The 15,059-nt window shown below is 38.0% G+C and overlaps 1 protein-coding gene across 3 annotated transcripts in view; it reads right to left on the bottom strand.

The window, feature by feature from the left end:
* The window catches only part of LOC103552489 (zinc finger protein 569), a 65,780-nt gene that overhangs the window by 31,734 nt on the left and 18,987 nt on the right, over nucleotides 1-15,059 (bottom strand). The gene's annotated exons all lie outside the window — the stretch shown is intronic.

Here is a 15,059-nt window from a genome sequence, read left to right as displayed (position 1 = left end):
TCACCCTGTAGCAAAATGATACTTGGATCCATCAGAAAAGCCAAGAATATTCAGACCACAGAGGTGCTAATAGGTAAAGGATGACTGGTATGCTCATGTGGAGCTTAGGCATAAGGTGGACAGAAATAGGAGTACAGGGGCTGGCCCCATGGCCGAGTGGTTAAGTTCATGCACTCCACTTTGGTGGCCCAGGGTTTCCTTGGTTCAGATCCTCGACATGGACATGGCACCGCTCATCAGGCCACGCTGAGGTGGTGTCCCACATGCCGCAGCTAGAAGGACCCACAACTAAGATATACAACTATGTACCGGGGGGATTTGGGGAGAAAAAGCAGGAAAGGAAAAAAAAAAAAAAGATTGGCAACAGTTATTAGCTCAGGTGCCACTATTAAAAAAAAAGAAATCTGAGTGCCTATGTGGGAAACATCCCATGAATTTATCAATAGCTCTGTATCAGAGAATGAATAGTTCACATGTAGCAAGAAGACACGTAGCTTCAGGAAAGCACATAACCAAGAAAACTGTGAAAATGCAAAACACCTAAGGTATTTTATTGTACTGAGACATTTAAAAAGATATATTAAGTAAATAAAATGGAAATTTATCCAAAATGGTGACACAATTGTATTTCAAGGAAGGAGTAAGAAGTTTGTGTGTGTGAGTGATGTGTGTCAGAGATATTGGTGGTGGTAAGAGAGTTAAATCTTATTTTCCATAGTGAAAAAAAGAAAGTCTAAATTTGAAAAGTGCCAAATGATAGCAGGATAAACATGTGACTTAGAAAATTGAATAAATAAATCAAGTCGCAGTTAAGGGTTGAAAGTGGTTCTTTCTGGGAACAGGAATTAGTGATGGGGGAAAAAGAAACAGCTATAGTTTTTCTTATTATTACGACAAGTCTAGTAGCACTAGCAGCACTATTCGATTTTTTTAAACCAACATTCACATATTATTTTTACCAAAATACACATTTAATCAAGAAAACACATACCATTGCAATAGATTCAAACAATACCACAGTGTGTAAGTAGCAACACAGATGTCTCCCCACCCCATGCTCAGCCCACTTCCCAGTTTTAATTTGATAGAGAAAAATTTATCTATTAATTTACTGTCCTGCTTTTTTTTGGTGGTTGTTTGTTTGTTTTAATGGTCACACATTTGAAGTTTTCTCCTAAGGCTCTTTTAAAAGAAACTTTAGGCCAGATGGATCACGGTGGGAAAGAACAGCGACCTGGGAGCAAAGAGATTTGCCTTCCAGTCCTCTCTCTGCCACTAACAAGCACTGTCGCCCTGGACAGTGATCCTTTAAGAGGACAGCAGAATAAGATGGTCTCTAAGTAGCTCCTCAGCACCAGGACTGTGAAATTCTGTAAAGGAGAGGTGATACATTCCTAAGGATGGAGAACCAGCATATGACTAGAGGCCAAATGTGGCAGATAATGTTACTGTCTAAAAATAGCCATTGCCTACACACTATTCCTTGAAAACTGAATCCCAATTTTATCATCATGGCAATGTACCTTCTCCCAAGGATGAATCACGACTGACCTAGGTCAATGAGGATAATCCCATTCCACTCAGCTGCCAGGTACTCACCTTCCCAGCATCCCTCACAGCTAAGAGTTACAGTGTGACGGAGTATTGGTCAACAGGAGTGAAGATGATGTCTACTGGGAAGGAGAAGGGGCAGAGCAAAATGGCGGGGTGAGCTGACCTGGGATTCTCTCCCCTCCAAAATACAACAAAGGATTGGAAAAACTGAATTTCAGAGAATAAGTCTAATGCCAACACGTTAGAGACCTACAATGCCAAGAAGGCAGAGAACATAAACCTGCGGATGGCCTCGGAGGCGCTGGAACAGTAGGAGAGAACATCGCTCCCTCCCCTAGAGTCTGCGATTGCTGCTGCGCGGTCCGGGAAAGAGTGGGAGAGGGGCTGCACAACCGGGGGATCATCCAGGACTCCTGCCGCTGATTCAGTGGAAACCCACTGACGGGGGGAAAGCTTCCATGCGCGGGGAGCCCATAAACCCAGGGCCTCGGGAGACCAGAGAATAGAACTGACCTGAATCCAGATCAGTGTACGAGAACAGCAGCCCCTCCCTCCCGGCAAAGCCACTGGCGCCACCATCTTGCCCGAAGGCGGAGAACTCAGAATGCGCAGGCACTCGACCTCCATCTAGTGGCGACAGGCTGTAACTGCAACAGAATTCTACCACCATGTGAAAAAACCGCTCCTCTACCATCCAGCAATTTATAAAAGCCCCAGACCAGAAGGAAAACAATAAAAACACAGAATTAAGTCCTGAGGACTTGGAATTAGGTAAACTAAGTGATAATGAGTTCAGAGCAGCTATAATCAAAAAACTCAATGAAGTAGACAGAAAGATAGAGAAACAAGCCAATGAGTTCTGGAGTTACTTCACAAAAGAGATTGAAATCATAAAGAAGAATCAAACAAAATTACTAGAGATGAAAAACACAATGGACCAGATAAAACAGAATACGGATTCCCTCAATGCCCGTGTAGACACCATAGAAGAGCAAATTAACATAATTGAAGATAGACAGGCTGAATGGCTCCAGAGAGAGGAAGAAAGAGACCTAAGAATGAAAAAAAACGAGGAAAGTCTCCGAGAGATAGTGGATTCAATGAGGAGTAAGAACTTAAGGATCATAGGAATTCCCGAGAACATGGAAAAGGAAAATGGAACAGAAAGTGTGCTTAACGAAATTACTGAAGAGAACTTCCCAAATCTAGGGATTGACAGAGAAATGTGTGTAGAGGAAGCTTTCAGATCTCCTAGATTTATCAATGTAAAAAGACCTACTGCAAGGCACATAGTAGTACAATCGGAAGAAAGAAAGATAAAGAAACAATACTCAGGGAAGTAAGAAAAAAGAAGAGAACCTACAAAGGAGCCCCTATCAGACTTTCGGTGGATTTCTCTACAGAAACCTTACAAGCTAGGAGACAATGGAGTGACATATTGAAAGCTTTAAAAGATAAAAATCTTCAGCCAAGAATACTCTATCCAGCAAGAATTTCCTTCAGATATGAGGGAGAAATTAAATCTTTTCCAGACAAACAAAAGTTAAGGGACTTTGTAACTAAAAGCCCTCCATTACAAGAAATCCTCAAGAAGGCTCTCATACCTGAAAAAAGAAAAAAGGGAGAGAAGGGCCACAATCCACAGACTAGGGAGACCGATGGATAGAACCAGAACAGGATAGCAAATATTCAACTATAGCATTAGGGTAAAGGTAAGGAAACTACCAAAACAAGGACGATCTTCTCACTCTAACTACAAATTCATAACACGAGCTGGAATAAGAAATGAAAATAATTATTTAGGAGGGGAAGAGCAAAGGGTCTAAATCAGTATTGGTCAAGTAAGTAAGAGACCACCAGAGAATAGACTATATTATACACGAGATTCTAAATACAAACTTCAGGGTAGACACTAAAATAGAATACAGAACAGAGTCACAAATCATAAATAAGGAAAAATCTAAGAAACCCAGCATAAGAAACTACAGTATTAAATGTGTAGGCTAAAGCACACAGGAAAAGAAACGCAGGAAAACAAGATAATGAGCGACAGATTGACAGCATTAAGTCCACATGCATCAATAATCACTCTCAATGTAAACGGATTGAACTCTCCAATAAAAAGACACAGAGTGGCAAAATGGATTAAAGAATGAGATCCACAATTTGTTGCCTCCAGGAAACACACCTCAGCCCCAAGGTCAAACACAGGCTAAGAGTGAAGGGGTGGAGGAGAATACTTCAAGCTAATAGCAAGCAAAAAAAGGCAGGTGTTGCAATTCTTAAATCAGACAAAGTGGATTTCAAAATAAGACAGGTAAAGAGAGACACAGAGGGACAATATATAATGATCAAAGGGACACTTCATCAAGAAGAAATAACGCTTATAAATATCTATGCACCCAACACAGGAGTACCAAGATTCATAAAGCAACTATTAACAGACCTAAAGGAGGATGTTAAAAGCAACGCAATAATAGTAGGGGACCTCCACACCCCACTCACATCAATGGACAGATCATCCAGACAGAAAATCAACAAGGAAATAGTGGAGCTAAATGAAAAACTAAAACAATTGGACTTAATAGACATATATAGATCACTCCACCCTGAAAGAGCTGAATACACATTCTTCTCAAGTGCACATGGAACATTCTCAAGGATAGACCATATGTTGGGAAATAAGGCAAGCCTCTACAAATTTAAAAAAATTGAAATAATAACAAGCATCTTTTCCAATCATAATGCTATAAGGCTAGAAATTAATTACAAGAAAAAAGCTGAGAAAGGCACAAAGATGTAGAGACTAAACAACACACTACTGAACAAGCAATGGATCATTAAAGAAATTAAAGAAGAAGTCAAAAACCACCTGGAAACAAATGAAAATGATAGCATGCCATACCAACTCATATGGGATACAGCAAAAGCTGTATTAAGAGGAAAACTCATTGCAATACAGGCACATCTTAAAAAACAAGAAAAATCCCAAATAAGCAATCTTAAACTACACCTAACTAAACTAGAGGAAAAAGAACAAATAAAGCCCAAAGTCAGCAGGAGAGAATTAATAAAAATCAGAGCAGAAATAAATACTATTGAAACGAAAAAGGCGGTAGAAAGGATCAATGAAACAAAGTGCTGGTTTTTTGAGAAGATAAATAAAACTGACAAACCCCTAGCCAGACTTACAAAGAAAAAAATGGAGAAAGCTCAAATAAACAAAATCAGACATGAGCGAGGAGAAATAACAACAGACTCTGCAGAAATACAACGGAGTATAAGAGAATACTACGAAAAACTATATGCCAACGGAATGGATAACCTAGAGGAAATGGATAAATTCTTGGACTCCTACAATCTCCCAAAGCTCAATCAAGAAGAGGCAGACAATTTGAACAGACCAATCACAAGGAAAGAGATTGAAACAGCAATCGAAAACATCCCAAAGAATAAAACCCCAGGATGGCTTTCCTGGGGAATTCTACCAAACTGTCAGAGAGGATTTAATACCTATCCTTTTTAAGCTATTCCAAAAAATTAGGGAAGATGGAACACTTCCTAATACATTCTATGAGGCCAACATCACGCTGATACCAAAACCTGACAAGGACACCACAAAAAAAGAGAACTACAGGCCAATATCACTGATGAATATAGATGCAAAAGTTCTAAACAAAATTTTGGCAACCAGAATTCAGCAATTCATCAAAAGGATCATACATCATGATCAGGTGGGATTCATACCAGGGACACAGGGATGGTTCAACATCTGCAAATCAATCAGCGTGATACACCACATCAACACACTGAGGAATAAAAACCACATGATCATCTCAATAGATGCAGAGAAGGCATTTGACAAGATCCAACAGCCGTTTATGATAAAAACTCTGAACAAAATGGGCATGGAAGGAAACTACCTCAACACAATAAAGGCCATATATGACAAACCCATAGCCAACATCACACTCAATGGGCAAAAACTGAACGCCATCCCCCTGAAAACAGGAATGAGACAAGGATGCCCTCTATCACCACTCTTATTTAACATAGTACTGGAGGTCCTGGCCAGAGCAATCAGGCAAGAACAAGGAATAAAAGGAATCCAAATCGGGACGGAAGAAGTGAAACTCTCACTGTTTGCAGACGACATGATCTTATATATAGAAAACCCCAAAGAATCCATCAGAAAACTCTTAGAAGTAATCAACAACTACAGCAAAGTTGCAGGGTACAAAATCAATTTGCATAACTCAGTAGCATTTCTATACTCCAATAACGAACTAACAGAAAAATAACTCAAGAACACAATACCATTCACAATCACAACAAAAAGAATAAAATACCTTGGGGTAAATTTAACTAAGGAAGTGAAGGACCTATATAATGAAAATTACAAGGCCTTTCTGAGAGAATTGGATGACGACATAAGGAGATGGAAAGACATTCCATGTACATGGATTGGAAGAATAAACATAGTTAAAATGTCCATTCTACCTAAAGCAATCTACAGATTCAACGCCATCCCAATCAGAGTCCCAATGACATTCTTTACAGAATTAGAACAAAGAATCCTAAAATTCATATGGGGCAACAGAAGACCCCGAATTTCTAAAGCAATCCTGAGAAAAAAGAACAAAACGGGAGGCATCACACTCCCTGACTTCAAAACATACTACAAAGCTACAGTAATCAAAACAGCATGGTACTGGTACAAAAACAGGTGCACAGATCAACGGAACAGAATTGAAAGCTCAGAAATAAAACCACACATCTATGGACAGCTAATCTTCGACAAAGGAGCTGAGGGCATACAATGGAGAAAAGAAAGTCTTTTCAACAAATGGTGCTGGGAAAACTGGAAAGCCACACGTAAAAAAATGAAAATTGACCATTCTTTTTCACCATTCACCAAAATAAACTCAAAATGGATCAAAGACCTAAAGGTGAGATCTGAAACCATAAGGCTTCTAGAAGAAAACGTACGCAGTACACTCTTTGACATCAGTATTAAAAGGATCTTTTCGGACACCATGCCTTCTCAGAGAAGGGAAACAATAGAAACAATAAACAAATGGGAGTTCATCAGACTAAAGAGCTTCTTCAACGCAAATGAAAACAGGATTGAAACAAAAAAACAACCCACTAACTGGGAAAAAATATTTGCAAGTCATATATCTGACAAAGGCTTAATATCCACAATATGTAAAGAACTCCCACAACTCAACAACAAAAAAATCAAACAACCCAATCAAAAAATGGGCTGGAGGCATGAACAGACATTTCTCCAAAGAAGATATACGGACGGCCAATAGGCACATGAAAACATGCTCATCATCACTGATCATCAGGGAAATGCAAATCAAAACTACACTAAGATATCACCTTACACCCATTAGAATGACAAAAATATCTGAAACTAATAATAACAAATGTTGGAGAGGTTGTGGAGAAAAAGGAACCCTCATACACTGCTGGTGGGAATGCAAACTGGTGCAGTCACTATGGAAAACAGTATGGAGATTTCTCAAAAAATTAAAAATAGAACTACCATACGATCCAGCCATCCCACTACTGGGTATTTATCCAAAGAGCTTGAAGTCAGCAACCCCAAAAGTCCTATGCACCCCAATGTTCACTGCAGCATTATTTACAATAGCCAAGACGTGGAAGCAACCTAAGTGCCCATCAACAGATGAACGGATAAAGAAGATGTGGTACATATATACAATGGAATACTACTCAGCTGCAAAACAGAACAAAATCATTCCATTTGCAATAACATGGATGGACCTTGAGGGAATTATGTTAAGTGAAATAAGCCAGCTAGAGAAGGATAATCTGTGTATGACTCCACTCATATGAGGAATTTAAAAATGTGGACTAAGAACAGTTTAGTGGATACCAGGGGAAAGGTGGGGTGGGGGGTGGGCACAAACGGTGAAGTGGTGCACACGAATGACAAACACTAATGTACAACTGAAATTTCACAAGATTGTAACCTATCATTAACTCAATAAAAAAAAATAAAAATAAAAAAAAGATGTCTACTGGGGGAAGGGTTATGGAAAATTTTTGTTTTCTGTTTAAAAAAAAAAAGGATAGACATGAGAATAAAGCTCAACCCTCTTTCTTGTCTTGAACATGGATATGATGCTTGGATATTTGGCAATCAAGTCTATACCTTGAGGTAACAAGCATGAGAACAAAAAGTGACCTGCTAGAGGTGATGGAACAAAAGACAGAAGCAGCCTAGGTTTGATGACATGAAGTAGCCATGGAAACAGTTTGGAATCAACCTCCAATCCTCCTGTTAAGGGAGATAATAAATGCCTTTATTGCTTAAGCTACTACTAGATTCAACTGAAATAATCATTCTAAATAAAAACATCAAGTTTGGTGGTAAAATGATACAGGACTCAAATCAGAATGACCCAATGAGGAGATGTAATAAAGTGGAGGGACATGTTTGCATGTTTAAGGGGAAATAACCGCATTTCCCCAGGTGTGGTTCTTGCTCCCTCAGCAACTTTCACTGCAGTGCCCATCTCCCTCCCCTCACCCATTTCCTTTCCTCAGCCTCACCTCATCTCTGAGCAAGGTGAATATATAAACAAACTGTGGTCCGTCGATATAATGAATACTACTCTGTGGTAAAAAGGTGTGAACTGTTGATTCACACAACATGGGTAAATCTTAAATACATGTTGCTAAGTGAACAAAGCCAGACCCAAAGCCAACATATTGCATGATTCCATTTAAACAATATCCTGGGAAAGATAAAACTGGTAGGAACAGAATACAGAGCAGTGGCCACCAGGGACCGGGGTCGGGGAGGCAGTGACTACAAAGTAGACTCACCCTGGAAAATCTGGGGTTACTAAACTTTTATATATGGTACTCTGCTGGTGAATACATGAAATTGTCAAAATCCATAAAACTATCCAGAACAAAGGATGAATTCTATTGTATGTAAATTTTTATAAATTCAATGAGAATGAAGGTGGAATCCAAAATGGAACGGATCATGCTTTTTGTCACACAAGGTCATGTTCTTTGTCTTACAGAGGTCATGCAGATTTTCCTCTATGTTTTGTCCTAGAAGTTTTAGGTTTGATACTTATGTCTATGCTCCATTTTCAGTTAATATTTGTAAAGGTGTGATGTGTGTGTCAAGGTTCCTATTTTTTGCATATGGACATCAAATTGTCCAGAACCATTTGCAGAAAAGACCACCCTTTTTCCACTAAATTGCTTTTCATTTTTATAAAAATAAAGCTGACCATATTTGTGTGACACTATTTCTGGGCCCTCTATTTTATTCCACTGATCTGTGTCTATCTTTTCACCAATAAGTATCATACTGTCTTTATTATTGAAGCTTTAAAGTAAATATTGAAGCTGGTACCGTGAATCTTCTAACTCTGTTCTACTTCAGAACTGTTTTGGCCACTCTATTTCTTTGCCTTTCCCTACACATTTTAGGATCAGTTTTGTGATATCTACAAAAAAGATTGCTAAGAATTTGACTGGGATTGTGTTTAATCTGTAGATAAAATTGAGGGGATATGAAAACATGAGTTTTCCAACCCATGAATGCAGTATATTGCTCCATTATTTTTTTCTTTCTTTTACCAGGGTTTTTTTTCCATTTTCAACAAACAGTCCTTGTACATATTTTGTAAAATTTAATTCTAAGTATTTTATTATTAGGTGGGGTAATAAAATGGTATTTTAAAATTTTATTTCAAATTCCAATTATTGATTACTCAAATATAAAAATGAATAAACTTTATACTGATTATGTAGGCTGGAACTATGTTAAAATTACTCAATAATTCTAGGAGCTTTTTTGTAGATTCTTTGGGGTTTTCTACTTAGAAGATCACATTGTCTTCAAATAGAAACAGTTGTATTTCTTCCTTTCCAGTTTGCATGTCTTTTATGTCTTTCTTTTGCTTTACCGCATTGGCTAGGACTTAGCACTTGGGACTGCGGTGAATAATGGTGGTAAGAGAGGACATCCTTGCCTTGTTCCCAGTCTTAGGGGTAAAACATTTAGTATCTCACCATTAACTACAATGTTAGCTATAGGGTGTTTTTTAGTTTGTTTTTGCTTTGTTTTGTCTCTTAAAATAACCTTTAGTAAAGGACATTCCTTTCTATTCCTAATTTGCTGAGAGTTGGTTTTTTCTGGGGTTTTCTTTTTGTGTGTGTGAGGAAGATTGGCCCTGAGCTAGCATTTGTGCCAATATTCCTCTATTTTATGTGGGATGCCACCACAGTGTGGCTTGACAAGCAGTGCTAGGTCGGCGCCCAGGATCTGAACCTGCAAACCCCAGGCCACTGAAGCAGAGCACACAAACTTAACCACTACACCACCGGGCCAGCCCCAAGAGAGGTTTGTTTTCCATGAATAAATATTGAATTTTGTCAAGTTTTTTCTGCATCTAGTGAGATGAGGATATGGTTCTTCTTCAGCCTCTTATTATGGTGAATTACAGTAACTGATTTTCAAATAATGAACTTGAAATTCATAATGCATTCCCAAGATAAACCCCATTTGGTCATGATATATCCTGTTTATATATTGCTAGATTCGATTTTTCAACTCAATATTGAGGATTTTTGTTTCTAAGTCCATAAGAAATATTGGTCTGTCGTCTTCTTGAAATGTCTTTGCCTGGTTTTGGTATCAGTATAAGGCTGGCCTCATACAATGAGTAGGCAAGTATTCTTCCTCTTCTATTTTCTGGAAGCGTTGTATAGAATCGTTATAATTTCTTCCATAGATGTTTGCTATTTCACCTGTGAAGTTATCTGGCTGTGGAGTTTACTTTTCAGAAGGTTTTTAACCAGAAATTAAATTTCATTAATAGATATACAATTATTCAGGTTATTTATTATTGAATAAATTTTGGTAGTTTGTGTTTTTAAAAAAAAATCTGTCCATTCATTCCCCTTCTTTCTATTTGCTTTGGGTTTAATATGCTCTTTTTTTCTCTCATGTCTTAAGGTGGAAGCGTAGTACTGATTCAAGCTCTTTCTTTTCTAATCATTTATAGTATTTAATGCTATGTATTTCCCTCCAAGTACTGATTTAGCTGCACACCACACATTGTAATATGTTGTATTTTCATTCAAAGTGTTTTTAAATTTCTTGTGAGAGTTCCTATTTGACCCATAGGCCATTAAGAAACGTGTTGTTTAATTTCAAGTATTTGAAGACCTTCCCACATCTCTTTCTGTTCTTGATTTCTTGTTTTATTCTGCTATGGTCTGACAACATACTTTGAATGACTTCTATTGTTTTGAAGTTGCTGAAGTTTTTTATGGCCCAGAATACGATCTATCTTGGTGAATGTCCATGAGCACTTGAGGAAGATATGTATTCTGCTGTTGTTGGGTGGGGTGTTCTATACCTGTCACTAACATTTGAACACCGAAAAATTGACACTGAATACCTCAATGTTAGTTGATAAATGTTTTCTAGGTCTTTTATAACCTTACTGATTTTCTGCCTCCATGTTTCATCAATTATTGAGAGGAGCTTTGAAGTCCCCAACTATAACTGTGCACTTGTCTATTTCTCCTTTTAGTTCTATCAGCTTTTGCCTCATATATTTTGAAGCTCTGTTGCTAGCTGCATATGCAGTTAGCAATTATGTCTTTTTAGAGAACTGACCTCTTTATCATTTATCACTATGTAATGTCTCTCTTCATCCCTGATAATATTCCTTATTCTTGTCTACTTTGTCTAATATTAAAATTGCTACTCCATCTTTCTTTTGATTTGTATTTCTGTGGTATATTTTCCTCTATAATTTATGTTTAATATATCTATCTTTATATTTAAAAAGGGTTTCTTGTAAATAGTATTTAGAGTATCTTTTATCCAATGTGATAAACTCCATCTTCACTTTTAACTGCTATATTTACATCAATGACATTTAAAATAATTATTGATATACTTGGATTAATATCTACCATCTTCTTAGCTGTTTCCTATTTGCTCCATTTGTTCTGCTTTGCTCCGTTTCCTGCCTCTGCTTGGTTTAACTGAGCACTTCAATTATTTTATGATTCTGTTTTGTTTCCTCTATTGAATTATTATTTATACCTCTTTTGAAAAGATACTTCAGTGGTTTGCCTAGGTTTTACAGTATACATTTCTTATTAATCTGAGCCTACCTCCAAATAAGGCTTCATGGCTTCACTTATGGTATAAGCATCTTACAACAATACATTCTAAATTCCTCCCTCCCATTCTTTGTGCTACCATCATATTTTTCACTTTTACCTATGCAATAAACACACAATAGGTAGCTACAATATTTACTTTAGATAATTTATCTTTTAGAGCAATTAAAAATAAGAAAATGAATCTTATTTTACCTGCATTGATTCCAATTCCGATGCTCTTCATTTCTTTGTGCAGATCCAAGTTTAACTGATATCATATTACTTCTACCTAAAGAACTTCCTTTAAGAATTTCCTATAGCGAAGGTCTGTTGGCAATGAATTCTCTTAGTTTTTTATTGTCTGAGAAAGTCTTTATTCTTCATTTTTGATGAATTTTTTAAAAAGATTTTTACTTTTACTTTTCCTCCCAAAGCCCCCCAGTACATAGTTGTGTATTTCTAGTTGTGGGTCCTTCTGGTTGTGGCATGTGGGATGCCGCCCAGGATTCGAACTGGCAAAACCCTGGGCCGCTGAAGCAGAGCACGAGAGTGAACTTAACCACTTGGCCACAGGGCCAGCCCCTGATGGATATTTTTTCTAGGTAGAGAATCCTGGATTGACAGTTTTCTTTCAGCACTTTAAAAATGTGTCTCCATCATCTTCTTGCTTGTGTGGTATCTGATGAGATGTCTGCTGCATGTGAATCTTTCCTTGTTCTTCAGTAGCTACTGTTTCATTTTCTCTTGTTGCCTTCAAGATTTTCTTCATCTCTGTTTTTCAGCAGTTTAAATATGATATGCCTAAATGTGTTTTTTGTTTGTTTTTATCCTGCTTGGTGGTCTCTGAGTTTGTTGGATCTATGGTTTGATGTCACTAAGTTTGGAAAAGTCTCAGCCGTTATTTCTTCAAATATTTTTTCTTCCTCATCTTTTCTCTTCTTTGGGATTCCAGTTATGTATATATGAGACTATATACATGCATAATTTTGATTTCCAGCATTTCTATTTGATTCTTTCTTATTGTTTCCACCTCTGTGCTGAAATTACCCATCTGATCCATTACCTTTTAGTCATGATTATTTTAAACTCCCATTAGGTTCTTCCAACATCTATATCATATCTAAGTCTGGTTCTGATGATTGCTTTGTTTCTTTGAAGTGTTTTTTTCCTTGCCTTTTCACATATCTCAGAATTTTTGTTGAAAGTTGGACATCTTAGGTACTACAGCAGATACAAAATTAAGCACTTCTTATGCTTAGAAATGAGCATGCCTTTCTCTGTCCTAGGTTTTCAGTGTGGGGTTTGTGCTAATCTAGTCAGCAGTTGGGTGGAGTCTGAGGTTTGTCACTGTTATGGCTACATTTGGTACACCTCAGGCTTCAAATTCCTCTATGTTTAAGGTATGGGTTGGTTTGCTAGGCTTGTTTTCTCAATGTTATGTTTCTCCCTTGGCTTTGGGTATTCCATTTGTGCTGCTCCCCAGAGAGAATCTCTCTTGCAGGTCTCTCAAGTGTATTCCATTATTATTTCTATTTGATGCTTGTTATCCTAGTTGGGAGATAGGTGAGTGGTGGAGAAAAGAGGTTTCTTATGTTCTCACTAAGCCTTAGCCTTAGGCAGGTACTATGTCCATGGGTCACAGGGATGTGGCATTCACAAGTGCTCTTGCTTCTCCTCCAGCTGTAGTACTAGGCCTAGCACATACTCCTTCCCCATTCCCAAAGGTAGAGCTTTTTTCAATTCCCTTTCCTAAACTGCAATAGGTTTCAACTTGTGCCCTAAGGTGACAGTTTTTGTCGCTCTTCATTATGCAGATTAAAGTTTTTGTACTGTAGGAAAAATAGGGAAATGGGTCTGGGCTGCTATTCTGCTCCCCAAGCCAGCACTACAAGGAAAAATTTCTCAGGACTCTCCTCCATCGTCCCTATGAGCATCCAATGGGATTCCTGGAAAAAAAGCCTACAAGAGTCTGAAAACTCCTCAAATTTGCAACTCCCTCAGTGGTTTTACACTCTTGCTAGTTGTGTCTTCTTACTGGCTTACATGGTGTCTGGCAGTGTCTACCCCAGGTGAATGAAGCCTCAAGTCCTCTTTCTCCCAGAAGGCATCTGTTTTTCCTCAGATTTTAGGTTACTTGGTTGCCCTGTAAATTCAGTTCCCTGACGGGCTCAAAAAAAGTTCTTAATTTGTCATTTTTCCAGTTTTTTCCTTGTAAGGGCATAAGCCAACCTCTTTCCAGCTCTCTATGTCCCTGAGTAGAAACCCAAAGTCCCTCCATTACAATAAACTTTTGAGAAATGCTATGTTTGGAAGGCACACAGCAAAAGTCCGCCAGCTGATTTTGGCACGGGGCTCAAAAATGTCTCCCACATGAAGTTAGGATTAAGACGGTATCTTAAAGTTAAGTAAATTAGCTATGTTGGAGTAGTAGGTGGAGAACTGTTATAGGCAAAGCAATAGCAGTTGGCAAGGCCTCAGGGAAAAGAGAATATAGTATATTGGAGGAATTCAAAGTTAAGCAGACTAATCAGGGAAATACCTTAGAAACAAATTCTCAGACTAGATGTTCTATTCATAGCAAATGTTATTTTTCTTTCTCCTTTGCAAAGAACTTACTGTGAGGTATATCAATTTGCTCAGTTTCTAAAGTACTATGCATAATTCTCTCCTGAAATGAGCTCTAATACAGTGAAAATACACATAACTTGGGCATCTACAACACCATCACCACCATTATCATTATCATTATCATCATCATCATCATCATCATCTATGCCTGACTGAATCCAAATTTTGCCAAAAACCCAAAAATCATTTAGAGCCCTACCCCTGGCTGCATTTCCCAAAGCAATTCTCTATACAGCCTGAGCTAACTTACACACTTGGGGATATGGCTCCCTGGTGAATAACTGAATATTTTCTTTTCACTACCACCCAAACTTCTCTCCACTATTCCCATGTGTCCCTGGATTCCAGGTCCTACCACTCCATTTGGCAATACGTTTAAATTCGGGGGGGGGGGGGGGCGGGGGGGGCAGGTATGCTATTTATAACTATGTATTTCTTAAAAAATACAGAACACTTGCTCCCTTAAAAGCCACTGCATATGACTGTCCCCTACCTGAAAACCATCTCCTGATTACTGATCAGCTCCATCTTTCATTTGACCAACGCCTTCTTGTCCTTAAAGAAGTCTAATTAAGAACTACTTTATCCCTTGATTGGGATACCCTTCTATTTTGATCTATCTTACTCCTATATCCCATGGGCTTACCTGATTTGTGGCATTTATCATTCTGCAATAGAATCTGTTCATTTGT

This window comes from Equus przewalskii, chromosome 9 (genome assembly GCF_037783145.1).
Source record: "Equus przewalskii isolate Varuska chromosome 9, EquPr2, whole genome shotgun sequence".
NCBI classification, from domain to species: domain Eukaryota; kingdom Metazoa; phylum Chordata; class Mammalia; order Perissodactyla; family Equidae; genus Equus; species Equus przewalskii.
The sequence above is the reverse complement of the archived record's forward strand: the minus strand, read 5'-3'. Positions and strand labels throughout refer to the sequence as shown.